A 26,946-nucleotide genomic window follows, 5' to 3' on the forward strand; every position below is an offset into this window, starting at 1 on the left:
GAGTAAATAAAAGCCATTTAGCAATGAGTCATTGAAGTTATCCTAAAATTCTCTAGCGAAAATTTGATGCTACATAAATGAAGCACAACAAATTACACACACGTTTTAGTCACAGCAGCATCAGGTGGCTCCTTTGGTGAATGTGCCATGCCTGGCAACCTTTGAAAAATGGCACCAGATGCGTTCTTATAACAAACATGGCCTAGACCCAGATCAGGGTGCTCAATAGAAAAAGAGGTTAAAATCTCAGGGGCCAGTCGGTTCTATGGGGCAATCCTCACGGCCAGTATTTGTCTACCTGTTACTGGTGACTTGCCCTTTGAAACCACTTTTCCGCTCTCAGCTTTGGAATTGTGGTGTGTGTAAACATCTGATTGTAAAGGGTGTTTTAAATAAGTGCACTTATCTTGAGCTTGAAACCTCCACACTCCAGCTCATTCAATTGTTAACAAAACTCCAGTTAGAAGACAAGTTTATAAGAAGAAGCAGAAAATATACTGATCCCACTGAAATTTGTACCACTGCAGAAAATTATACTGAATGTCTTCCATCAATCAGTCATTCTAGGAGCTTGTTTAAATCCTGCCGACAGCATCCTAAAGCTATGCCCCTCCACTCTGTTTAAATGCTATACATTATTAATGTAAACTCCACTGTTATGGGTCAGTATGCACTCTCCAGCTTATTTAACTGGATTTCCATTCGCCAGATTAATGCACGCTGCCCAGTAGTTATTTAATTAGTAATCAGTGAGCCCCTAAACTGTGATATTGATAGATTTACAGATGATTCTGCTCTCAAAAATCCCATTTTTTCAGATGTTTGCTGACCATTTTCTTCAGTAAAAACAACACTGCAACCTGTGGCCAAAGAAAAAACAGCTTGCTAGTCTGAAAAGCAGCCATGTTTCCAGCATAATGGATCTGGGAAGCTTTGGGGGTGCTGGTGGCAGCTGAAGGATAATAAACGGGGACATGAACACATGCATGACATAAAAAAGTCAAAAAGAAAAAATACACATAAAGCCAAATTGTGAACAAGGGGATGCAGACTTTGGAGCCAAGCACATCATCAATAGTGCAGGTAAAGCTGTCTATAGTGGTTGTTTTTCTCTCCTTGGGGCCAGTCTGGCACTGACTGAAGGACATCCCTGTACACTCGAGTGAACTAGAGGAGTGTTTTTATTTTCTGCTGAAAGGGAAGGGTTGTTTGTGGAATCAGAGCAACTTCATATGTGGCTTTATTTTACTGAAATACAGAGAAGCCTCATGGCAGCTTGGTAATTTTCCATTTACCTGAGAAGGCTTCTGGGAATCATATATTGGAATTTTTTTGCGCTGTTTGCTGTAAACATGCCCACTCTGACAGACCCTCACTGTGCAGACCCCTTGAAAAACACAGGAGGAGCTCTATCTACTGTGTCTCAGAGTGGCGATGAAGGATTCACTGTGTGGACTCAAAAGGAGTCCTGTACCTGAGTGTTTACTGCACCGAGCATGGTCTAAATCAGACTCCTGCTGTTTGGATAACTCTGTGGATTTTGTGCTTTCAGCAACTTAACTGACCAAAATGTGTTCACTTGCTTTTTTAAGTCTTCTTGTGTAATGGACTGTGGTCAGCATTTACATGACTGGTGTAAGATTTCAAGAGAAAAGGAAGCCAGCTTTCCTTTGAGATGTTAATGTAGTCTGTCCTTTTCTGGCTGGTAAAGCCTAAAGTCAGCAGCATGTTTACGCCTCACTCACCAAGGCTGTCTTTTTCATGGCCGCTAAATAAATTCTAAATTTCCTCTGTCTGTGTAATTACTTTCACTTTCCTTTGCTGTTCTTGTAAATCATATTGTCTTTGTGCTGTTGGTCCATCAGGACGAGTGTAAGCAAAGCAAATTCCCACAATGAGGACTTGTTTAATTTCTCTGGTGTTTGCTTCAGCAGTAATGTTGTGTGTATTCAGCGTATAGACTTACTTCTTTATCTCTGTTTATGATCGTTTACACACAAACTGAAGTCAATTTCCCTAAAGTCTCTACTTACTCAGTTTCCACTCACAAAAAATGATGAACAAAGGAACTAAGTAGCTCTTTGTGTTTGGAATAAGATATATGCTTTAAATCTTCACCCTGGCAGAGGAGGGCTGAACGCACCTGATTCTGAGTGAATGAGCATCTATCAGAATTACAAAGGAGCCTTCAGTCTATTATGGTTAAACTGCGATACCTTCTTTATCCATATATGCGTGGTTTAAACTCAAACAGTAAGTTGCATGTTTATTACTGATGTGTCTCCAACTACTAAGAGATGCAGTCTCTGTTAACAGCGAGACGCAGAGTGAGAGCTGCCTCGTGAGTGGGTGTAATGTGGGCTCGACGTGGACTGCGCCATATATGCTTTTTAAAAGCGGTATTACCTACCTGTGATTCCCCAAGTGTTTTCTGGCGTATTGTTACACAATATTCTTAAAAATTATAACAAAGATGGAAGAGACAAAAATTCAGTGGAAGACATCAGCTCCTGTGGTTCCTGTCAGGGCTCATTTATTCACCTCTCATGCTTATGTGAGTCCTTGCCATCTTCTCACCATATGAATACTCATCTACATTCACATCCCTCCTCTGCCTGTGGCTCTGCATCCAAACACCTTCCCAATGGGGTTTGCTGTCTGCATTTCACTGCATCCCTCATTGATTTGGCCTCGTCTGTGAGTTGAAGAGACCTCCACCTGGGTCAGCCCAATCTGAATCCCTCTTTAGGCTGCAGACTTAAGGTCTCAAACAGTTCAGATGCCCCCTTTGATTATTTTTTGAGCCCTAGGATATGAAAACAAGGTGGAAAAATAAAATTACTTTTTCCCCCCTTTTTGCTGTATGTGCTGAAAACTCTCACTGTGCATTTGCCCTTTTCCTTAAGACTGGCAGTAAAACAGAAGGAAGTAAAATGGATAAAAACATCAAAATCAAAGGCCTGATATCAGGTTACACACAAACCATGATAAAAATACTTCACGCCGTTTCTTATATTGGGCCATGATTTAATTAGATGAACTATGACAGACTGAAATAGAGCTAAAAATAATTCATTCGACATTACCCAGAGGCAGGAAGAAAACTGTCGGCAAGACAAGACAGGAGGAAAACTAACAATGACACATACACAGCAGGAGTTTGTCCTTTCTCTGCATTTGTCCCACCACCCCTCCCTCCTGCATTCAGTCTTTTATTTCACCACATTGAGCATTTAACATCAAACTGGCCTGACCATGGCCTCCTGTTGATGATAGATACCCGTGGGACCCGAGTCATCAGACTTGCATTCCTGCATGTCATTCCACCAGTCCTTTGATGGATGTGCTCTGTTTCTCTATGCCTTTCAGTGAATCATGTACAAGAGTACAATTTCCTCCTTAATTTTCACTGTATTGGTTAAAGTCTCTCTAGTCAGACCTTTTCCTTGCTCCCCTAGCAACATTACAGCTGCAGTGGACAGCTCCCGCTGCGCTGCAGCTCCAGTGGAGATAATCTCCCTGTCAGCATCCCGACTCTCTTTCAGATGTCAACTGATGCCAACACTTGTATACCCTCAGATTGCACTTCCACAGTGCTGCTAGCAAATACTCATCTCACCTTTTTGTGCTACTACTTTTTATATACCATCACATCATTTTGATAGAATCAGGCATGCTATCATATACTTACACACTCATAGTTGCTTCACTTTAACCTGGTAAACTCCTGTAGTCACTTTGAGTTGATGAATATCATTAATTTTCTGTGTGTGACTGCAGGAATGCGTGAATATGTTTAATGGCCTATAATAGTTTGTGTTCCAGCTTAATATGAATAAATTCAATTCTGAAACTGTGTGAAGTAAACTGTGATTAAAAAGAACCAAAGGAGGAAATCTTCAGTCAACGCATACTCACGATTCTCAACTACTGCAGGTACTTTTTAACTACACATGTACAGCCATGCAAACCGGAGGTGTGGCTTTAGTGTAATTAGCTTAATTATGCCGTCTGTCTTCTTACTCACAATGACTGAAATGAGTCATTTTGGACTAATCCCAAAGTAAAACTAATGAATGACTGATGAGAATGTTGCCAATTTGCATTCACATAGCCTTACATTTTGAAATATTTATTTATTTATTTTAACTGATCACGGTATTAGATCAAAAACCACAAATACGTCAAGGGATTTTCGAACATCTTCTTCTGGAGTGATGAATATCTGTACAATCCACAGAGTCAGTATTGATTTATTTCGAAGAATGCCTGAAAACGTTGTCTGGCTTATGATCAGCTTATGTATCTGATGCCCTAATTGATCGTTTCCAGTCGTGCTACTGGCTGTGGGGCAGAAGAGGGGAAAACGCCATTTAAACATGGCATAAAAGTTCCTGTCTGACGTACATTGTGTGGAGATTCCTCTCCCTCACCCTGCCTACAACAAGAAAGCACACAAAGGTTTTCTGTATTTTTGATGTGGTAGCTTGACAGTATTTCACTTTTCATTGATAAAGCAAAGGTGAGAACTTATTAGCAGCTGTCAGCTAACTACCTAACACTGATCCTTAGTTTCCCAGGTTATTGCTGTCGATGCTCCAGGGGCATTAGTGACATGGCAGTAATATGTTAATTAAGTTATATCAGATAAATCTAACCAAAACATTCCAGTATCACTTTAAATGACCCACTACTGGCAACCTAAGCTGCTGTGGAGAAAGATGGATGGGTGCAATATTGGCTCCTGTACTCGTATGATTAGCTTGGGAGAAGAGGGTTCACATACAGTGCCAGACGCTACACTTTGCTGGCAGCTTGGGAACAAATTGAAAGGCTCATTAGTGTTTATTTTGGTTAAATATTCCAGGAATGAATAAGTGTCAGGTAGCAGAGAAAAGTCTTGTTTTGCCTTACAGGTAGAGGTTTCCTTAATTACAATGATAAACTCGCTAGATCTTTAATGTGCCGCTGTAAAGTTTATATTATGCGTCCTGGTAGCTGTATGTCATTCTCACAGAAAGCTGAATGTTTGTTGACAGATGCCAGCAGCAGCTGACTTACATCATTGCACTGAACACACCCATTACTGAGGGAAAGGTAATTGGATTCACAAATCAGCTGACAGCTCCAGGTTTATAGTGGCATTGGGCTTTATGGGCAATATTTCAAGGGCTGTTGGGCAGTTTGTCAGAGGTAGTTTGTAGGTAGCATGGAACCGGCACACATGAAAGCACCAGGGGAGCATCAGCATGCATTTCCTTTTACTGAGGAACCCACTTGCGAGCCATGAGTCACCGTGATTTCAGTCAGCACCAAAACTAAGCCCTGGATCCTTGTAAGGAGGAATACATTTTTTTTAAAGATAAATACTTGACTTATTGTCTGAAATGAAGCCCAGGCTACATCTTTTATCTTATATCAAAGAGCATTCAGAACTGCACTAACTGACCCATTTGCTTGGATCAAATAACAAGCATGCTACAGGATCTTATGAGTCATTTTTCTATCAAAGCAACTACAGGGTCTGTCCATTGAGAAGGTCTGATCTGGGAAGATGAAAGGCATTTTGTACTTCTCAAAGTTTGAACTGAACTGAATGAAGAGGTCAGAGCATATGGCATGGTGCAGTATGAGACGACCCCTTTTTCATTCCATCTGTATCTTGTGCTCTTTATTTCAGCAGAACGGGCAGTATGGTTGAGCTGTGAGAGACATACTGGTATGGCTTCTCCTGGGTCACAAGAGAAGAAAATGTCGAGATGGCCAAAGCAGACTCCAGCTGAATCTTTTCAGATTTTCTCCCTGATCCTTCATCTGCCTGTTCTGCTGACACTGGTCCAAACAAGAGCCACTAAGGCAGGGAGGCTTGAGGATTAATTGTTTTCTGCAGGTACAGAGGGCAATGCCAGCGGTCTGCTTTATAGAGCCCCCATTGAGATTCCATATGTTGGGTTAAATCTGTTCCCTTTTTTCCCCAAAGAATTGGCTTGTGTGTGTTTGTCTGCACTCTGGACTGACAAAGAGGTCCAGAGCAGCATGTTGTGGCTCGCTTACCAGCAGAACGATTCCCAAACCAGAAATCATGCCAGCCACTTGGCCTAATGACATCTGCTAACATCTCATTAAAGTATTAAATAGCAGTGAAACTGTTGCCTTTGGAGTTGTGGGAGGCATCAAGTCTTTTCTACCTGAGGCTACAATCGTGTGAGTGCGACCTTTCTTTCAAGAACATCCTTCGTTTCGTAGGTACTTGGAGTAAATTCGCTGAAAAGGTATACATTCATGTCAACTGAAGATACCTGTATCCTTCACTGCTGATGAAAAGATAGAAAACACAAGAATTTCTAATTGCATCTGATATAGGAAATACTTAATTGATTATTAATCACACAAATCAGCCGCAGCATTAAAGCCGCGGACAGATGAAGTGGATAACCTTGATGACCACATTATGATGCAAATTTCTAGCAGGAATCCTTGGGTTTTGGCTTTCAGTTTTTTCTACTTCTTTTCCATATGGGTACAGTGAGACCTTGAGGGCACTGCTTTGCTTACTTGGTCACCTTGCTACTGTAGTTTCCATTCTATAATTTGTGCTTGTCCTTGTTGTGAAGATTGGTTTGTGACAGTTCTAAGATAAATGGCTTATGTCCTGTGGAACATATTTTATTTTGCTATGTCCAGTATATCATGCCAATAAATCAACACTTATGTGTCTAACCTCCCCCGCCGTTGCCAGGACAGCTCGTGGTGTGCCAGATTTGGTCAACAGCTGAATGATAAATTCCCTTTCTGAAGGCCACAGGAATATGCCAACGTTGCTGGGCTGATTTATTAAAGACAAAACAGAATGTGAGTGTGGGAGTTTTGTTACCGATGGGATCGTGAATGATCTCTGCTGCTGCCACCGGCCAATATGGAGGGGATGATGCCACAGTAGGTGTACACAGAATTATCTCTTTGGATGCACTGTCGAAGAAATGAAGCGAATATATACAGCAACCAAATCGCTCCCTCCGCAGGGATTTGCAACGTAAAAGCATTTTGCATCAATAAACAGAGTGAAACAGTCCCGTCATCCATACTAATCTCTGCATACTTATTTTTCTTTATCAGTGTTGTACTGTAACAGCGCTGGATAAAGGCTTAAATCCTGCGATGACTGTTTTTGTATCCTTGCCAACATTCGTTCAGTTCCCTACGTTATGTTGAAGATGAAGGTAATATATAGTACAAACATAAGTAGATGAATTTTCTGCTATGACCCTAACTTTTTCTCAGCCAGTAAAATATTTAAAGCCACAGATTGTTTGAGCTCAGCTTATTCATGTAATGTTGTCCCTTGCCTTCACATCGAAGTGCTCATTAGTGAAACTACTCGTATCTCTGCATGATGTACTGCATGGGAATGTCTTTAGGGTTCCTGCATATACAGAGAACAGCAAATCGTTTCATCATATGACCACATTTGGTTGTGACTACTGTGGGCCCTGTCAACTACAGCACACAATAAATCCCTGCAATGCAGGCAGCAGATGTGAATGTGCATCAAGCTACTGTATGAATGTGAAACTGCAGTGCTCTGTAATGCTTTTTCTTAGATACAGAGACATGAGTTCAATTTAAAGGGGTTTTACATGAATGCCAATTTCCTTAATGCAGACACAAAAGACCCACTACAGTGTTTGTCTCCCTGCTTATGTCCTTGTCTACTCTCGTGTCTTTTTTGTATTACTTTCCCTGGAACACTCTCTCACAGTCTGTGTCTAAAACCTAAAGAGAATTATTGATTTGATCAACTGGTCTCTGAATGCTATTGACTCCCTTTTCTCAACGAGAAGTCTGCTCTCGGGAGAGCCCGAGTGCCCTGGAGGGACTTTCCCTGCCGGATACACGATGGACGGGTGGCAGAAATGGAGGGTCATGTGCCTGGCGGGACTGTCGATCGAGGGCGCTGAAGATATCTACCTATTTGGAACCATGATAACAGGGTTCTTGCTGATCGGAGCTGGCTTGGCCCTGGCTTATCGGAGAATTAAGACAGCGGAACCAGCTGTTCAAACCCCCCCAAGGCTGCCCGCTGGGATTGGAACGATGGGACGAGGCGCGACTTCTCAGAACGGGCTCGAAAGCAGAATGGTTAAGACCTTGGAGACGCTTACAGCTGCCGTGAATACTCAGAATAACACCTCTGAACGTATATTAGAATACATCAAGGAGAGGCCTGCTCAAAATGACACCCTTGAGCGAAAGTTGGATTGCATCGCGGAACAGCTCACTGCAGTCGTGAGTTCTCAGAATTGGCTATCTGAGCAAAAGAATGAAAACACCAGCAAGTTTGATACCATCATGGAGAAGCTCACGGTTCTCTGAGAACAGTGTCGGAGTGTTAAAGAACAGCTTTGAAATTCTCATGAGTTGTCGCAAAGAAAAAACACCATCATAATCCGGCTACCCCTTCGACGCCAGCTGTGGGCTCAAGGCTGGAGCTGAACATCGGGTCAGCTGGAGGCGCAGTCGAAAGATTGCAGCGGTCCCAGATCAGATGTACACACTGGGACTCTTTCCCATGTTGCTGTCTGTGTTTATTGTGCTATGGTGTGTTGATATCTGTGCATTCCTGTATTATCCTTTTGTGTTGCACATTTCGATGTTTTTTTCCTCGCTACCTGGCCTGACCTGTCTCCCCAATGTGATGTTTGTATTGTATGTACGGTCGGCAAGGTCTGTCATCTCGGTTGTGGGCAAAAGACCTGCAACTGACAAATAAAGGCCATCTCATCTCTCATTGTCTCTGACAGAAAAGGGAAGAAAGAAGAAGAACGAAAACCATCAAGCCTGACTGTCAGATGAACATGACAGAGCTGGGCTTGTCTTTTAATACATATTTTCACTCTCAACTTGAAATCGCATCTAATATTGAAGCATCGCATCTGTTACTCTCTGGGGTTCATCAGTATTCACAGCTCCTTACATTCAATTAGCTGAGTGTTCGCTATACACACACACACCACATCACATACACACTCCTGCGGATGACCTTCATCTTTTTATATGCCTGGATGAATAATAATAAGAACTGTATTTTAAAGTACACCAATCAGCCACAGCATTAAATCCACTGACAAATGAACAATATTGATTATCTTACAACAGTGAAAACTGTGAAATAGTGGGATAGAATAGGCAGCAAGTGAAAAGTCTGATTTTCAGTGTCTTAGAAGCAGAAAGAATTGGCAGGTCGAGTATCTGAGCGACTTTTACGAGGGCCACACTGTGATGATGGATGGGTCATAGCTTCTCCAAAAGCACAGGTCTCGTGGGATGTTCCTGGTATGCAGTGATTAGTACCTACCAAAAACGGTTCAAGGAAGGCCACCAGCTGAACATAAAAAAGGGTCATCATTGCACAAGGTGCTCTGAGAAGCAAGGCTGGTGGCCCATGTAATTCAATCCCTCAAAAGAAGCTCTGGATCACAAATTGCTGAAAGTCGAAGTGCTCGCTGTGTCACAAAGGCGTCAGAACACACAGCTTGCTGCCTGTGGGGGTTACGTTGGCAGAAGCAGAACGGTCAGAGTGCCTATGCTGATTCTGAAACATCAGAAGTAGATCAGGGAGCAAGCAGTGGAAGGATGGTTGGATAAATCACCTTTTCTTTTTCATGCGGGTGGTCGGGTGTCTCTGCATGTTGTTTACCAGGGGAAAAGATGGCAGAAAAATGCCGAATGGAGGAGCTGGCTAAAAACATTAAGTACTGGCAATCGAGTCAAAGTTACTCTGACACATAAAACGTACCTAAATAACACTGCTGGAGATCATGTGCAGCACACTGCTCAATAGCAATCGTTGTCCTTGATTGAAGTGGCTTCACTTGAAACACTGATCAGGACTGGTTTGAGAAATATAACAAATAGTTAAAGGTGTTGATGCTGGTATATTCACCATTCATAATATATAATATTAATATGATATGCTGGAAAAACAAGCCTGATCCATTGAGGCCCCACTTGGAGCCTACATGACTCCTACTTGTAGGAGTAGCGGTTGTTGATACAAGGCCATGTAAGAGGTCAAGTGACACCTTGAATGGTCAAAGCTATTTTAGTGAGATGACAGCAGGGTAGTTTAAATTCTGAAAAATAAACATTTGCATTAAAAATGAACGAGAAAAGAACAAAGCTCTAACGGGAGCAATTGAAACAGAACATAATTAGGAGCACTACCTCCAGAGCATTAGTGTTTAGAGACTAGCAGAAGCATGGTGATTTATTACTTCACTAATATAATAAAAGTTTCCTGTGTTTTAAGGTCATTTGCCCACTTTGGCTGATAAAGATGGCTTCTAACAAATTGCACATAGCTTACACTGATGGTAGGTATCAATAATGAAAGACGTTTACTGTTGCTTATTAAAAAAGCTGGAAAAATTTCATACAATTTCTGACAGTGATTGATGCAATTCGCTGTGTTTCACTCACATTACGTTCTTCGCTGCGTTGAAGACAGATGAGATGACTTTGAAGATCTTTACAAAGCCTCAATGTGATGAAACGCTAACATATCAATAGAAAGTCTGCCTACTGTGCCTTAATGCTGCGACAATGTGCCTTAAAGGCTGTGATAACCCCTTTCTTTGACACTCTCTACACCAGGGGTATCCAACTGTTTTTGAAACAAGATCTACTTTTAAAATTGCCCGTCTGTAGAGGTGTACCAGTCTGAATAGTGATCAGCCTGTACTAACAGTGCATCTGCATATATACATATAAACAGAACAAAGAAAAAAGTAATCAGCAGGAGACTTATTGTCAGAAGCAGCGGGATGTTTACCAGTGGCCTGAGGGTCAGTTTGCCCTGCATGGCCTACACACACACACATGCACACTTTGATTAGTTATATTGTTGCAGCTTATTTGAGTTTCATTGAATAGTACAAAGAGAGTCATTGAAATAATTGAGCCAAGTCTGTCTTTTTTTCACTATGTATTTCAAAAGTGTAATTTTTTGAGAAAGAGAGAGCATTTAAAATGTGTAGCTTTCTCAGGCTACTCGCTTGAAATAACCTATTCTGAAAGTTCATTGTTCAGATTTTTATATTTGTAATGTGGGTTAGGTTTCTCACAAATTCCCAGCTCAAGTTATTGTTTCAGTCCAAAACTGTTCCAGATATAATGTAACTAATTTTTGTCTAAGTCGGCCGGTGGAAATAATTTTACTTCTCTACTTTTATGAGGTAAAGCTGACAACTTGAAATTATACAGAGCAGGTCAGGAACGCAAAAACCTGTAACTGTAAAAAGTTGTATAAAGTTACAGTGAGTGCTACAGTCATCTGTGAAACATAGTGGAGCCTCTGTCATGGTTCGGGGCTGCATTTCAGTCAGTGGATCTTATCAAAATTACAAAAAACAAAAAAAACAATTGATGGACAATGATCTCAAACATGCTGGCAATGTAGTTAAACACACACACACACAGTGGAACACTATTAGTCATGAACTGGCCTTCCCAGAGTCTGGACCTCAGCATTATTCGATTCAGATTTATTTATAATATAGTAAAAACAGAGAGAAAACCCCAACAATCGGACAACACCATATGAGCACGCAGCTGGCGTCAGTAGGAAGGAAAACTCCCTTTTAACAGGAAGAAAATGCTGACGGAACCAGGCAAAGCCCCTTGCAACCAGTTGGAGGTTAGGGGAGGGAGACAAGACAAAAATATCACTGTGAAAATGCAGAGTGGTGAATAAACACAGTATGAACAAAAGTGAATGAAGAAGAAAAATGATTGATCATTGCTGAAGCAGTATGTGATCGTTCTGACAGAGACCAGAAAAAAAGACATCCAACAACCAAAGAAGAGCTTTGGAGAGTCCTTACAGGAGCCTGGAAAACGTTTCCTGAAGACAACCTGAAGGAATGACACAAACTTCCCTAAGAGAGTTCAGACACAGTTGAAAAGCAACAATGTTCATGACTGGGACGGTATTAGACAATTTTTTTCCAAGTCTTTCTACGTCAAAGTATTTTTAAAGGAATTTTATAAATAGGTTCCACTGAGAAAGAATCTCCATGTCTGAAAAGTTCAACAGAAAATAATTTATATTGTTTTGTTTCAACAGATAGTTGCATTAAGAAAGGTTTAGTCACAGAGGGAAAAAAGATTACAAATTGTTTATCCCAAAGGCAATCAAGTCACATTGTTTAAGGTGTGGCAGCTCATTCTGGCATGCACAGACATCCAACAAAGGCGTTCCATTGTAGTGATAATTCAAGTAATCCCCCTTTTTTATTACTTGCAGCACTCAGAGCAGCTTCAGCTGATGTGGTTTTCAAACTCTTGGTAGATAACGGACACTCCCTCCTCCAGGCTGCATATCTGTTAGCAATAACTTTTCCACTGGGATTCCTATTTTTGTTTGTGCTGGCTTCGCTTGTGTCGAATGTGTCTCATGCATTGAAAGCTCCCACCCAAAACTCTTAGTCAGTTGGATTAAAAGCACTGACATCCCAGCAGTGGAAAAGTTTCACCATGTTCACTGAACAATAATAATTACATACAGAAATGAATGACCGAAGAAGTTTAGTCATGTTGTAGCTTTGTAAGGAATGCCTATTTAATTAAAAAGTCAGCAGTCCTCCGGGCAGTAGATGCTGGCGTATGGCTTGTTGTTTTCTCTCATCTAATCTCTCTGTAAAACCAGATAATTAATGGTGCTGTGGCAGGGGAGCCTGCAGCCATTAATGGAATGGATTCAACTTGTTTATCCAACTTACTCCTTGTCCTGTACTTTACTAATGAGGATGTGTGCCAGGGCAAGCCATCACTATGGTTATCCTACATTTGGGGCTTGACATCAGTCAGTTCCTTGTGCATGAGGCTCTAGAGAGGGATCGTGAATTCGACAAAATCTTCATTATTATTAAACATATATCACTCCTGGTGAAGAACTACCTCCAGAAGACCAAAATGATCTTTTTTGATTGGGCTGCACAAAGCCCTGACTGTAAAATCTGTGTGATGAACTGAAGACCAAAGTCCAGAAGATCGTCAGAATTAAAGCGATTGAAGCCTTGAAGTATTTGGAAGTCTTCTGAATTGTAAACCAAGGAAACAACTATTGTTTTCCACTTCAAAATTATGTTCATAGAAAGGTGAAGAGCGTGGGAGGCTTTGGATACTGGAACAATCCCACTTATAGGGTGAAAGACAGGGTACACCCTGGTCAGGTTGCTAGCCTGACTGAATTGTAATGAATTTTAAATTGTGGTAAATTGTTAACCAACTGTGAAAATATATGTGTAGAAAAAAAAAGAGGATCCACTTTACTGTCTCCAAGAGTCACTCTAAACTGTATGAAGCCAAGTCGGTTGAAAAGTAGGGCAACAAACCGAAACCACTTAATATCCAAATAATATCATGTGGTGGTTACAGTTGAGTAATATAACACTAAAATTTATGGAATTGGAGAATAAGAGCCCAAAAGCTGGTGACAAAAATGTGGAAATACACCTTGGTAATAAAATGGTAACAGAAAGGTAACAAAGAAGAAACAAGAACATAATAATGTGGTCATTTCTAAGTAAGTACCAATAAATTACCTGTGGGAGTTTTTGTGTAATAAGCAAAAAAACAGCGATGCAAAACTGCCACTAATATTTATTTATTAATTTTTTTTATTAAATAGAAACAAGTAGTTTTGCATTTTTCAGCTCTGTTTCTTGCCACTACCACAGTTGTTTCCAGGTATTAATCACACAGTTTAAGTTTGCTTTAATGGGTTATTAATATGTTATTAAAGAGAAACAAGCAGTTAATATTTAATTAATTATTTTTTATTTCATCAGACAGTTTAATAAACACAAAATTTTCAACCTCCAACACACACACAATTTCCAACAATTGCTTCATGCAATTCAGGCTTTAAACGGCTAAGATGTGAATACGAAAGCTTTGTTTGCCCGTGTAATTGCTCTCTGAGTTGCAGTAGGAGAGAGTAAATGTGCTGGGCAGATCCTAGCTGTGAATACCTAAACTACATAGCTTTACCCATTGTTTTATGAGTTTTATCAAATTATACAAAATATATTTGTTTTTTACATGGTGTAACAAAAACTGTATTGCATGGTTTTCTGCACTTATATAAAAGGTTAAAGAAGCTTTTAATCTTTGCTTTGGAGTATTTTGGATATTTACAAAAATTAATCTGTAAGCTGTGACCTTTCAAAACTAATCTTCTGCACTATCTGTAATACCTTCACATTTTTTGTGGACACAAACTGGATTCAGATTCTACCAAATCATTTTTTTCTATTTTTCAGTGGATCCTAAACAACGTTCCTCTGTTGCTGCGGTAGCGTGCACTGGCCTGTGTAAAGTCAGGTGGTGTTTAGATCTTGGACTGACTGGCACAAATACAGAATGAGACACTTCATTTGCTTCCATGTTTATTGTTGCAGCGTGTGCCTAGCAGCAACCTCTCATCAGTAGCCTCTTTAATTGGTTGCGACATTTGCCTCTTTTCCCCTCATTTTAAATGTGTTATGTTGGCACTGGTCAGAAGCTCTCGCACTGAGCTGCCTCTGGCATTGGCTTGATTTGACTGCCTCATCAAGTGAGGAGTGTGATTGGAGAGAAAGAGTCTGTAAGGCAACTAAGCTCAGACCTGACAAGCCTCCATGCCAAGTCTTTATTTAGATGACTTTTGTCACTGTTAATTATCTTGCTCTCTTGCTGCAGTGCCACCCCAAGAAAAAAATAATAAGCAGGGGTGTAATGCCAACTGCTGCTCTTCTCTTCGTTGGTCACGACAGCCTGAAGGGCTCAATGAACAATTTTAGAGAAAACCAGGTCAGTGTACTACGATTACCTCTAAGGAGCTGAAACGAGAGGTTAATTATTTATTTATTTGACAAATTTTGACATAAAGCATTTCCTTTGGCTTTATTCAGTAGCAGTACTATGAACTTCATATCATTTGCTGCCCCGTCATTGGAGAGTTTTAATGCCAGCTCTTCGCCTTGTGTGTTGGCAGAGCTCCTTTGCTTCTGTGGTTGGTGTTTCCTTTCATTTTGATGATTTTAACTACATGAAAATGAATAGTCAAGTTGATGAAAACCACAGGTTCATTAGCCCATGCCATGAATCATTTAGCTCCCAGTGTCTTCATTTCATTTGTTTTTAAATTGTTTTTTTCTCCCACTGTTAACAAACTGTTGTGCCACCCACACCAGTTTAAAGTGGAATAAACAGGAACATTTTTCATTTGTAACTTCCCAGCACCAAATAGGAATAATTAATACAGTAAAATACATGGTATACAAAGAGATATAAAAGTTAGGGATAGAAAGTGTGAACACTGAAAGGTTGTGGAGGCACATTTAAGATTACATGCAGCTTACATCTCTTACACTAACATGGATAACAGGCTTTGGTTTACAGCAGCTTCTCAATGACACAAAGGACACCTGTTGGGAGGCTTTCAAGAATCCTTTGTAATCAGTAATTTGCATTGGGCGTAACTCCATTGGGCCATTTCACATATTCGCTAAAGGAAATGACCTTGATGCCTATTGTAATGCAGTTCAGAGGATCACTTCCATTTGAAAGTTCTCGAAAGTACTCTACACAAACATAATGTGGCTCTGGCTTTTTAAAAAAACTTTAAAGGCGTTTTTTGTAATATATGTATATAGTTATTCCAGTCTTTTTCAAATAATCATCTGCATGACTCATGTCCCAGGGTGATCTTTTCTGAGAGAAAAGAGGTTAAGCTGCTTAAGCTCTCTTTATATATCAACACTCTTCTATTATTGTAGTTTGGATAAGATGAGAAATATGCCTCCAGTAATCCTGCAAATAATTAAAACTGTACAACACAGATTGCTTAGTTGAAGTAGTGTGACTTTCAAGATACCGAGTGGCAGATTTTCTCATTACTGTAAATTGCGTTTTAATGAAAAATAAGGCATTATTAGAAAGAAAAAGGTACATCTACAATGCAAGGATTAGAGCCAATTATTTTTTTATGTGTGTTTTAAAATGATCCAGTATATAAGTTCAACAGCTGGTTTATGCCAGCGTCACCAATAATCATTTCCATTTTCTGTCCTGCAAAAGTTCAATTTAATCATCAAACATCAGTTGGATGCTCCAGATTTGAGTCTGCATCAATATTGTTTTATTAAACACATTAAGGGACTGCATTGACTTGACAGATAAAAAAGTTCTCTGTATAAGATTATTTGTTTCTAGTTACACTCATTCAGTTCAGTGCGGGTATATAAATGTCGGGCTAATGAACAACACAGACCATATGTACTGTGAGGATTTGTAGAGCTCCTTTTATTAATCAGAGACGGATTAATAAAAGGCACACAATTTTACTAAGGACAATAAACTTAAACAAATCCAAACAGCCACAAGGCACATCGACACAGAGTAAACTAAAGGATAAAGAGTGAGGCAGAGCTATTTATATATCGAATGTTGAATAAGAATGAGATGTAATTAGGACAAGCACAAAAAAGGAAATAAATCTAAGATAAGACATGAAAGAAAAACAACCTTCAAAATAAAACAGGAAATAACCTAAAGACAATTGTTAAACAGAGAGAGTTTTACAAAGACAGCAGTGGAACAGTGGAGGAAGATGGCATGAACACAGAAGGATGAGATAGGAAGGAAGACATAGGGACACATACAGAGAAATAAACACACAAGAAACAACTTAAAATAGAAACTGAAGCTGAATAAATGCCAACAGTTCACAGTTGCTACAATTAAGTTGTCCTAACAAAGTTAAGTAAGCTTTACTTAGTTTTTTTCAGGCAACAAGTTTTTATAATTAGACAGGAATCAGAACTTAAGACTAGATCTCAACATACTAACATAATATTAAAATTATGATCCACAACACATGACCTCAAAACAAACTTCTGATGGGAAAAAATCCCCGACAATATCACAAGAAGCCAAACTAAATTGTGAGCTCAAATGCCTAGAAATAATAATACTCAAAATTTCAAGCATGATAATGAAATCTATTTAATTTTATTTATATAGCGTCAAAATACAACAGTTGCCTCAAGGTGCTATTCAGGAATCAGAACCTCAACCTAATAATATTTGAATGCCCTAAAACAACAGTGAAAATAAAAAGAATATTTTTTTTATCAAGAACTCCAAAGCAACTCAAAGCCCACAAACACCAGGGACAGTGACATTTATATGGTATACATGTTAAATATAGCAATAAACTACATTATTACCCAGCTACCCCAGACAGGTCGCCAGTCTCTCGCCAACGCATACAGACAACCATTCACACCTGTGGGCAATTTAGAATTAGAGCATGCAAACTCCACAGAGAAATCCTTGTCCATGTGCTGGAATCAAATCCAGGCCCTTCTTGCTGTTAGATAACAGTGCTAACTACTGTGCCACCATGCTGCCCACTCGCCCTATGATAGTTGGGATAGTCCATTAATTTTTTAAAAATTAACTCTTGTTTGGCCTTTTCTGCATAACATATACATTTTTTTTTTTTACATTAATATTGATTTTACAGAAATTGCTTCAGGTAATGCTTTGGCTTGTCCCCAATCTTTCTTATTCAGTCTATAAATTAAGCTACTGTGAACTATTATTGTGAAAGACATTTTATATAAATTAATGCATTATTCTGGTGATAGGATAGTTGAAATAAGGAGTACTCATTTAAGCTAAAGTTTGCAAAATGATGTTGTGATAGAAAGAGTCAAATCTGTGCAAGCGTATTTCCAGATAATTTAGTAGTGATTTGTAACAGATGCAAAGTTTTTCCTTCTCATGAACAATGTTTTTTATCCTACTTTTACTAGATGGGAATGTTTGTCTTGACTTATACCAACCAAATGCATTTTGTGCTTCTGAAAGCTTTTGTAAATCTGACTTTAATGTTTAATAGTTTATGAATCTCTGCCTTCAAACACATTTATTTTCATTCAGTAAATACATTCTGCCCTATCTGAACACCTGGTACCAGCCATCTTTAATTTAAAAGGAATAAGATGTGAATTTGTTCATTTACTTCATAGAACCGATTTTTATGACACTGTTGGTATTTTGTAAGGTTAGGAAATGTTTCTTTGGTGATACATTTATTAACGAAGGCCAGAATGTAAGTATATGTGGCTGTTGCAGCTGACTGTGATACTGCTTTGAGTCTTTGCATTTGTGACTGGAGGTCATATCGACTTTATCAGTGGGTTTGAAATGTAGACTGTGTGAACAACCTTCTTTATGTCACATACAGGAAAAGCCTACTGCTGCTGTGGGACTGATGAGTTACAGGAGCCTTTTGAGATATTTAGACAGGTGAACATGTTTCGCTGACCCTCATTATGAAAATATTTCTGCAATGTTTCAGAAAGATTATCCTCTCATAGTACAAAAACCTTGGTTACTGTAAAAATATGAGGTTGTTATGTAAATTATTAAAAAGACTTTAGCAGATTTATTTGCAAGGTTTTTTTTAAACTATCCTTGGAATAAATAATAAATAAACAACTGAATATGCAATGAAAGTCACGTCTTTCCTTGGTGACAGGTTGGGAGACCCGAGGTTAAGTTCGGGATATCAAAGGTGCAGAATCTCGGTGTTGGAAGATGCTTTTTGTTGATAGCTATATATATTTATTTATAGCATATTTATTAATTTTTTTCTCTGTCATTAAATTGTCTTTTGACGTCTAAAAAGGGCGATCATCTTCATGCCATTTTGCTGATCTGGCCATCAATGCAAATGCCATTTTGATTAGTTTTGTGGTGGTAGTAAATTTGCACCTATAAGGTTTATTTTAATCCTTTCCTGTCCATCTTTACATTCTTTTAAGTAGACCAAAAAGAACTCAGCCACCACCAACCGGTCAAAACAACAGCAGAGATAAATACAGAGGGAAAAAAATCCAAATCCAAATCCAGTTTATTTCTATAGCACGTTTAAAAACAAAAGGTTTGCCCAAAGTGCTGTACAGAAACACAGGATACAACCACTGACACTCACATAAAACACAATAAAACACATAAAAAACATATCAACCCATGCCAGTCTGAACGCTATCGAAAAAAGGTGTGTTTTTAAAAGCATTTTAAAAACAGGAAACGAAGATGCCTGTCTAATATCTAAAGGCAGCGTATTCCAAAGTTTTGGGGCCATAACTGAAAAGGCTCATTCTCCTCTACGTTTGAGCCTTGATTTTTGGACAACCAACAGCAGCTGGTCAGCTGATCTGAGGGTCCGTGAAGGAATATAAGGCTGAAGTAACTCGGAAAGGTATGGGGGACCAAGACCATTAAGGCATTTATAAACCAGTGTTAGGACTTTGAAATTAATTCTGTGATGAACAGGAAGCCAGTGAAGAGAAGACAGGACAGGTGTTACATGTTCATAGCTGTGGGTAACAGTTAAGAGGCGGGCAGCAGCATTTTGAATGAGCTGAGGACGAGCAAGAGATCCTTGGCTGACTCCAACATAAAGTGCATTACAGTAGTCAAGCCGTGTTGAAATACACGCATGTATTACCTTCTCCATGCCACGTCTTGACAAAACTGGCTTCAGCTTAGCTATTTGCCTCAGCTGGAAAAAGCTTTTTTGCAACACCGAACTAATATGTTTGTCCAATTTAAAATCTGCGTCCATAATGACTCCCAAGTTTGTCACATGCTGCTTGATATAAGACCCTAGCCAACCACAATTTACAAGCGGACTGCATGAAAAATTATTAGGTCTAAATACAATCACCTCCGTTTTACTCTCATTGAAACTCAAAAAGTTCAGAGCCATCCAAGCTTTGATATCTTCAAGGCAGTTCAAAGGGATTTGGCTGGAGCCTGGGCCATTTGGTGCTGAAGGCAAATAAATTAGACAGTCGTCTGCGTAGCAGTGAAAGGATATTTGTGTTTTCTAAAAATAGACCCCAAAGGGAGCAGGTATAATGAAAAAAGAAGAGGGCCAAGGATTGAGCCCTGGGGCACCCCACAAGGAATGGGGGCTGAGGTGGACTCAAAATTTAAACGTTCTGCCACTCAAATATGAGCGAAGCCAATCCAGTGCTGCACCTTTAATGCCAACCAGGTGTTTCAAATGAGAGATAAGAATATTGTGGTCAACAGTGTCAAACGCTGCAGTAAGATCTAAAAGCACAAGGATCACAGAACTTCCACAATCAGTAGCTAAAAAGATATCGTTAAAAACACGTAAAAGTGCTGTTTCAGTGGAGTGTAGATGTTTAAAACCAGACTGAAAAGGTTCTATGATGCCATTAGCATCAATTATATTCAGTTGGGTAAAAACTAGTTTTACCAATAACTTTGAAAGGAATGGAAGTCTTGAAATAAGTCTAAAATTTGAGCTAACTAAAGGGTCAAGGCCAGTTTTTTTTAATAAAGGGTTTACAATTGCGTGGGGCAGCACGGTGGCACGGTGGTTAGCACTGTTGCCTCACAGCAAGAAGGTCCTGAGTTCAATTCCAACATCAGGCCGGGGTCTTTCTGTGTGGAGTTTGCATGTTCTCCCCGTGTTTGTGTGGGTTCTCTCCAGGTACTCCGGCTTCCTCCCACCGTCCAAAGACATGCAGTTTGTGGGGATAGGTTAATTGGATAATCCAAATTGCCACTAGGTGTGAATGTGTGAGTGAATGTGAGTGTGAATGGTTGTCTGTCCCTGTGTGTTGGCCCTGCGACAGACTGGCGACCTGTCCAGGGTGTACCCCGCCTTTCGCCCTATGACAGCTGGGATAGGCTCCAGCGCCCCCCGCGACCCTGAAAAGGATAAGCGGGAGCGAATGGATGGATGGATGGTTTACAATTGCATGTTAAAACCATAAGGAACCACACTGGAAGTAATACTGCTATTTATAATAGCAAGGACTGAGGTTCCAATTGAAGGGAAAACCTCTTTAAAGAGCCATGCAGGGATCACATCCACGTGAGAACCAGAAGCTTTAATTTGTCTAACCATCTCGTTAAGAAGTGTAATTGAGATGGGTTCAAACTGGTATAAGGCAGCTGACCAGGGACTAAACGTGGATGGGTCATATGTGGGAGGTACTATTGCTGACCTGACGGACTCAACCTTGTTTACAAAAAAGAAAGAAACTGATTACATCTATTAGCAGAGCCTTCCAGGGTGGCAGATTGGGGCACATTTAAAATAGAACTAATGGTCTTATAAAGTGTGTGGGGATTATGACAATTTGATGCAGTCACCTGAGAAAAATGGCTGTTTTTCTCATTTTTCACTGTATTTTGATAGCATTTCCAACAGTCCTTTAACAAGTAGACACTCTGCAGCTGAGGACAAGACTAGGAAATCATGAAGTCAAACAAAGCCAAGAAGTCAAATCAATCACCTGTTTACTTGGGAGAAGTGTCCACTAGTGTAGCACAGGGAGCCTGTGCTGAATTTTAGAGCATCATCTAAAGTGTAGTAGCAAACACTCTGACTGTGGCTGACTTATGCATTATACAGTCTGGCCTGTGCTCCCAAGTTGTAGAGGCCATGGGGTATGTGTGAAATCTTAAAAGTGGATTATGAAAAAAGTCAGGACAAACATTTCAGCAAGGAAGCCATTTGTCTGACCAGCACCAAAACTGAATAACTGTGCAGCACAGCAAATATGGAACAGTGCATCTGCATAATCTTCTTTTCCTTTTGTTTCAGCTAATAATAAATTACTTTGCCTTCATTTCTCGGTGTCAACTAACAGTCACCACTTTGCTTCAGCACAGACAAAAGCCTCAAACCAACCATATTTTTGCTTGCATGGAGCTGAACGTTTTTGAAATTCTTTAAAGTGGTCTTGAGAAATAATTCTCCAAGCTTTCTGAAGGTTTTCCAAAGAATTTCTTTAGACATTGACTGCTTTAAACTAGACTAGACTGGTGAACCACTTAACACTGACTTATGAATCATTTAAGCATAAAAAGCTCACCAAACTCAATGGACACAAGTGTTGCGTCTACATATAACAGACAAATGAGCTAAAAACTGATTTCAAATTGTATATTTAGGCACATTGTTACAATCAGTTGGTCACAAAAGAAAAATCATTTGCTCACATTTGTCTAATTCAATCTATGAAAACCAGAAAAACAAGAAATCATAGTTTGGCAGGCATAACATAGTATTTGATTATTTAAGACCTTGTATGTGAGGAGCAGGATTTTGAATTCAATTCTGGATTTAACAGGAAGCCAAAACAGGAGAAACATGCTCTCTCTTTCTAGTCCCTGTCAGGACTCTTGCTGCAGCATTTTGGATTAGTTGAAGGCTTTTCAGGGAGTTTTTAGGACATCCTGATAATAATGAATTACAGTCGTCCAGCCTGGAAGTAATAAATGCATGAACTAGTTTTTCAGCGTCACTCTGAGACAGGATATTTCTAATTTTAGAGATGTTGCGCAAATGGAAGAAAGCAGTCTTACATATTTGTTTAATATGTGCGTTGAAGGACATGTCCTGGTCAAAAATGACTCCAAGGTTCCTCACAGCGTTACTGGAGGCCAAGGTAATGCCATCCAGAGTAAGAATCTGGTTAGATACCATATTTCTAAGCTTTTCAGGGCCGAGTACAATAACCTCAGTTTTATCTGAATTAAGAAGCAGAAAGTTAGCGGCCATCCAGGTCTTTATGTCTTTAAGACATTCCTGCAGTTTAACTCATTGGTGTGTGCTATCTGGCTTCATGGACAGATAGAGCTGGGTGTCATCGGCATAACAGTGAAAATGTATGCTATGTCTTCTAATGATGCTGCCTAAGGGAAGCATGTATAATGTAAACAGAATTGGTCCTAGCACTGAACCCTGTGGAACTCCATAATTAACCTCAGTGTGTGAAGAGGACTCTCCATTTACATGCACAAACTGGAGTCTATTAGATAGATATGATACAAACCACTGCAGTGCAGTACCTGTAATACCTACAGCATGTTCTAATCGCTCTAATAGGATATTACTGCAGAATTTACTGTTCTGCTTCATCAGAAATCGTCTCAGTGGAGGGATGGCAATGCACCTTATAGAGTGTGGAATTTTTTGATTGTCTGTACGGACTTTGGAAAAGCTCACGAGGTCCACCACCAAGTGTAACATGGTGGAGGCTCTGTCATGGCTCCAGTCAGTGATGTTAGGCATATTCTCAAAACTGATGGAACGATGAATGCAGAAAAGTAGCATCAGGTAAGATTTTGATCCACCATGTAATACCATCATTTTTCAGCATGAAAATGATCCCAAACATGCAGCCAGTAGACCTCAACAATATAGAAGCAGCGTGGGATCATTTTGACAGTGAATGAAAAAAAAAGGCATCTTACATCTAAACATCGAAAGAAGAAAAGTCGCAAGAACTATTCCTGAAGACGACTTAAAAACTTTACAAGAAAGCTTGGCTAATAGAGTTCAAGCTGTGTTGAAAAAAAAAGTTGGTCATATCAAAACTTGAATTAAAATTTTTGCCTTATATGCTGTATTTCCATGTTTTGACATGCTTCAATAAATCAATCCACCCATTTCCTGTTTTCCTAGCAAAAATATAAAGAAATGAGAGGTTTTGCACAGTAAATCTAAGTCACCGTTGTTTTATTGTCTGTCCAAATGTAACACAAGTCATATAAATTATATGTCAACATATAATTTATAAATAGGAACTGTTGAATTTATGGAGGAAAAAATGTTACTTTTCATTATATTTTTTAAAGTTGCACCAATGCTCCATCTGAAATGTCAGGATGTGGTTTAACTTTTTTTTCTTTAAAGTCATGAATAGCAAGCAATGTCAAGCATTGACTGGAGAAGCCCTTCTTCACATGCAGCACACAAGAGGAGATTTTCTGCATCAGATGTGTTCTCACAACTGGAAATACTCAATTTGGTTTAGATGAGAGTGCTGTCTCAGCAGAGCATGCAAGGGGCAGGACTCAATTCTCCAACCGTTCCCTGCTCTATTCATATCCTAGTTCAAATGGGCATTAAACCAAAGTCCAATTTATGGCTAGTCTGTTTTATTTAGATGCTTGTTCTTACAGCATTTCCATTGTTTAATCACTAGACAGCTCTAGGGATGCAGTGCACTTGAAAAGTTTGAACTTGTTGAATTACGTGTGGGACTAATAAAGGTTATCTTATCTTATCTTATCTTAATTATTTAAACTCTTTATCAGAAATGCAAAAATCCAGTTATGTGTGACACACCAGCATTTAAGATATACCTGAGTGTGACACTTAAATTTTCCTGTGCTTAACAAGTGTACTGGATATTTTACTCTACCCAAGGACTGATAGTGCACACATACTCCGGATGCAGAACAAGCTGTATTAGAAGCATTTTCTACAGCAGTAAAAAGCAGGTTGGACACAAGTGAAACAAGGTGGGGGAAAAAAAAAAATCTAAAAGCCTTACAGAGGCACAAGCCAAAAGACAAGCAGGCTATGATCAGAACAGGTATATTCAGGCAGAACACAATAACGAGAAAAAGGCTTCAGAGATGGCAGTGAGTGATAGCAGTGCTGTATGCAGAATATACTGAACATACAGAGCAGCTGTTAGTGTGACAAGAGCCGAAATAAGCATCTGTCCAAAGAAGGAAGATTAGTGTGGGCCTGCAATGATGTGATTTATTAAAACTAAGTAAAAAAATATTGATATATACAGTACAGCCCATATGGAGAAGATGTATATAAATCTTATAAAGTTTGTATCTGTCTCGTGTGAAACTTTCGTATGAAAAGCACACAAGAGTGAAAACAGATATAAGATCCCTTGAAATAAATGAATCTTGTATGTTTTGGATACTAAAACAATATATGAAAGTAATGAGAAAGTGGCCACTTTCATGAGTAAATCATATAAGCCTTGTATGATTCAGTATATGAAGTAGGCCACATCTTATGCAAGTCTCTTATAAGTTGTTTCTATTTCTTTTCCATATGGGAGTACAGTGCAGTAGGTATGGCAAATAGAAAAAGTCACATAAAATATGAACATTTCTGTTCAGTGAACTGGGCTCTATTCTTCTATTTCACTGTCTTCATTTTTTGTTATTGTGTTTTGTTACAAGGTAGTATTAGGGCCACATTAAGAAAAAAATGTATATCATTGATCATTTTGAGAATAAAGTTGAAATGTGGATTTTAAAGCCATCTACAAAATTCCTTGCGTAGAGTTGGTGAAATCATACTTCACAATTGGTTTTAGTTACACGGAAATGATTTCTCTTTTAGGACAGAAAACCAGTGTGGTGATAGAGATGTGGCTGGTGAAGACATGGTGCAGAAAGCTGCATCTGGTCAGAAGGAAAAAACACTAATCTGGAAGAGTTGGCCAGATTTGTGGAAAATGAAATGGCTGTCAATGGACAGACGCAAGGATACCGATGGTTACACCCTCGTGTAATTAAGTCGATGTTGTATCAAAGACACAATCATGCTGATCAAGCTGTTTCCCTCATCTACACTCTAGGCATTTTGTAAAGGGTAGTTGTTAGGCTTGAAATCCCATCTGTAATCTGCACATTTTGGCTTTAATCTCAAAATTCAACATTTTTAATTTAATTTCAAAGGTTCAACTTAACTTAATATCAAAACCAACACTATTTTTTTTCTTAATGTGACCTACTCTAACTGCTTATCTTCATTTTCCCCATCAGTCAATTAACATATAAAATATTTTGTTATTATTGGGAGGTATCTCCCACCAGAAGGAAGGAATTCAGTGTGAATTCTTGTTTTAAATGTGATTTCTTGCCACTTTTGATTTTCAATGTATTATTTTTGTAATGATACACCCCCCCCCCCCCCCCCCAAAAAAAAAAAAAAAAACATCACGACATGATTGCCAAACAGGTGGTCTTGTAAAATTATAACACATTTGAATTTGAAATGTCATACCGTCCCTGTTACGTTTGCAGAGCTGAAAGCTCAAAGACTCACAGGAAATGACAAGCAGCCATCTGTCCATCCTTCTCCCCGAGCTTATTCACTAACTGCAAACTGGAAAAGCTTTAAAGAAGAAAGCCTCTCCTTTTGAAAGAAGCCTTTGGCACTGAAACTCTCCCTTGTGTCATTGCTCAGGGGTTATAATTCATCCTGAATCAGATTTCATCATACGCAATCATCACACTCATTTGGGGGAAAAAAAAAGTTAAGCTTGTTGTCCTTCCTGCTTGATTGAAGAGAAATTCCTCAGAGAGAGAAATGCATCAGATGTGGATTAGTACTCAAACCACAACAGTGAATGTGCTAGTGGTATGCTGCAGGGTTGTTATGTGAAGAGGAAAACCTTCGGGTTTTGGTGAAGTAGGCACTAGTGAAATTGCACTAGTAGTATGGCATTTCCCAAGTTGACTTGAGTGCTCCTTTAACATGTGTCACAGTTAGGCAGGAGGGACCCAAATACAGAACTCACAGACCAACGAAAAAGTAAACTAAAAAACAACAACATTTTATTCGGTGGAGAGTTGAAGTACAACAAAATATTTAAAGTCCAGAGCATAAAGCAAACAAAAGAATTCAAAATTGTTAACAAATGCAAACGTGAAGGTTAGTGAACAGACATTCTGACAAAGGACAAGCGAAAACCTTGAGGGCAGTCAAGGAAATGAAACACAGCTCGGGAACCCGAGCACAGGTGAAACTTTTTAAAGGTTACAGTGTGTGAAATCCCATCATTAAATGCTAGTAGACTGCAGCAGTCAGCTGAATTCTCTTTCTTAGCCCTCTCAATTCAAGTACATATGGTGGCCGTTGTAGGGCAAACAACTTTTGCTGCCAATCATCTGTGGTAAGTGTAGGCTCTCAGTCTCATTGTTTGCCTCAGCCATCAATTTCCTGGGTGTCCATAACTATTTACTCAGGATTCTCTTGTCACTGGCTCTGTTACAGAGTCACCACCATCACTAAGC

Source organism: Maylandia zebra, linkage group LG2 (genome assembly GCF_041146795.1).
Source record: "Maylandia zebra isolate NMK-2024a linkage group LG2, Mzebra_GT3a, whole genome shotgun sequence".
Classification (NCBI taxonomy): Eukaryota; Metazoa; Chordata; class Actinopteri; order Cichliformes; family Cichlidae; genus Maylandia; species Maylandia zebra.